The sequence below is a fragment of the Notolepis coatsorum genome, assembly GCF_963971535.1.
Source record: "Notolepis coatsorum genome assembly, chromosome: 1".
Taxonomy (NCBI): domain Eukaryota; kingdom Metazoa; phylum Chordata; class Actinopteri; order Aulopiformes; family Paralepididae; genus Notolepis; species Notolepis coatsorum.
In genome coordinates, this window is record NC_140165.1 from 242,844,345 (window position 1) to 242,846,844 (window position 2,500).

The window sequence follows — 2,500 nt, forward strand, 5'->3', positions numbered from 1 at the left end:
TATTTTAAGAAAGGAAAGGGTGCTGAGCAGACAGAGCTGTGAAGGAGAGAGGAGAAGAGAAGAAGGAGCGGAGGATAGAGGAGAAGAGAAGAAAGGAGAGGAGAGGATAGGAGGAGAGAGGAGGGGAGAGAGGAGGAGGGGGGCGTCCAGGGCAGAGGAGAAAGGAGAGGAAGAGAGGGGAGTCCAGGGTGGGGGAGAGAAGGGACGGTCCGAGCAGATGAGAGGAGAAGCGGCGGTGGAGGAGAGAGGAGGGGAGAGGAGAGGAGGACGAGAGGGGAGGGGTGGAGGAGAGAGGAGGAGGAGAGGGGAGGGGCGGAGGAGAGAGGAGGAGGAGAGGGGAGAAGAGGATGAGAGGGGAGGGGCGGAGGAGAGAGGAGAGGAGGACGAGAGGGGAGGCGCGGAGGAGAGAGGAGGGGAGAGGAGAGGGGCGGAGGAGAGAGGAGGGAGAGGGGGACGAGAGGGGAGGGGCGGAGGAGAGAGGAGCGGAGAGAAGAGGAGGACGAGAGGGGAGAGGAGAGGAGGACAAGAGGGGAGGGGCGGAGGAGAGAGGAGGGAGAGAAGAGGAGGACGAGAGGGGAGACGAGAGGAGGACGAGAGGAGAGAGGGGAGGGGGGTGTCTGTGATGGTTTGGTGTCCCTGGAAGACTCCCCCACCGTGACTCCAGATGGGACTGGATGGCAGTGGAGGTTGTTAAGGGGGACGATTGAGTGCCTTCCATTCGGAATTAAGTTTGAACCCTGGGGTGTCTGGCCTCTGTGGAGAGTGTGTCGTGGGGGGGTGCTGAGAGAGAGAGAGAGAGAGAGAGAGAGAGAGAGAGAGAGAGAGAGAGAGAGAGAGAGAGAGAGAGAGAGAGAGAGAGAGAGAGAAAGAGAGAGAGCTCTAAATCAGCCTCCAGTCAGTCTTTGGTCCGCTTGTCAAGTGGCTGCCATCACCATGACATTTAAACCATTCATTAATTACCCCTGGCTACGTGATGAGTTTTGTCTGTCGCTTAGGCCCCCCCCTCCCCCTCTGAAATAAATAAATAATCTGAGGGATGTGTCATTCCCCCCTGTCTCACGTCATTTTGAAGGAGCGCCCATTAGATACTTTATGGCCTATTGCAGGAATTGTGGGCATTATGCTGGAGTTCGCCCAGGAATTATGGGGGCTATCATAAATGTAAATGTAGTCCCCCCACCCCCCCCACCTCTCAACCCCCCCCACTCCCCACCTCCACCCCTACCCCTACCCCTCTCCTCTCCTCTCCCCCCTCTCCTGCCGCCTCTCAGGCTCAGTGTTTTGTCGGAGATGCCGCTTTGAGATGCTGTGACCGGCTCTCTCCGCCGCTCAAACCTGAGGTGAGTTTTAAATCCCGACTCGTAGTTAATTGGTGTGAATTGAGTTTGAGAAGGGAAGAGCTCTCTCAGCGGTGACACGGCCCAATGGCAACATTCAGACAGGCCTCCCTAACCCCCACCTCCTCCTCCTCCTCTTCCTCCTCCTCCTCCTCTTCCACGCACATGAGCGCATGTTTTGGGATGCGTTGCTCTGTAGGCCTGCAGTGTGAGGCTTGCGGTGCTGGGGACACGTACACGTCAGCCACACATGAGCCACCCTGCTCAGGCAATTGATGACTAAAAATAGGAGGGGATGGATTTCCTCCCGGGGATGGCACCCCATTTGTTTTCATTTTGCAGATGGTCGCCTGTTCCACCCCCCCCTTCAGATTACCCCCCCACACCCCCCTCCCCCCCACCCCCCTCCAGGCCTGGCGTTTTCATCCGCCTTGGCCGGCCCCTCCTAATGCACCTCCTATTATTTCCTAATGGATGTGTGTGTGTGTGTGTGTGTGTGTGTGTGTGTGTGTGTGTGTGTGTGTGTGTGTGGTGTGTGTGTGTGTGTGTGTGTGTGTGTGTGTGTGTCAGGGGACGGCAAGGGGGGGACGGGGGACGACCGACAATGACCTACTAAAGAGCAGACAGAGAATTCACCTTTGATTTATCTATTTACCCCTGGATGCCATCTCCTCAGTGTCTCACACACCTGTACTATCGCCGGACTGGACAGAGACGTTGTGTTGTTGTTGTGGTGTGTTGCCTGCAGGCAGAACAGCTCCGGCGCCGCTGAGGCGGAAATAAGGCCGAGACTAGTTAGGGCGTCGAGTAGATGTGTGTTGTAACGATACTCGCTACTAACAAACTGATTGGTAAAGATGTGTGTTGTAACGATACTCGCTACTAACAAACTGATTGGTAAAGATGTGTGTTGTAACGATACTCGCTACTAACAAACTGATTGGTAAAAGATGTGTGTTGTAACGATATTTACTACTAACAAACTGATTGGTAAAGATTGGTATTGTAATGTTATTTTCTGCTAACAAACTGATTGATAAAGATGGGTATTGTAACGTTATTTACTGCTAACAAACTGATTGATAAAGATGGGTATTGTAACAATATTTACTGCTAACAAACTGATTGATAAAGATGGGTATTGTAAACGTTATTTACTGCTA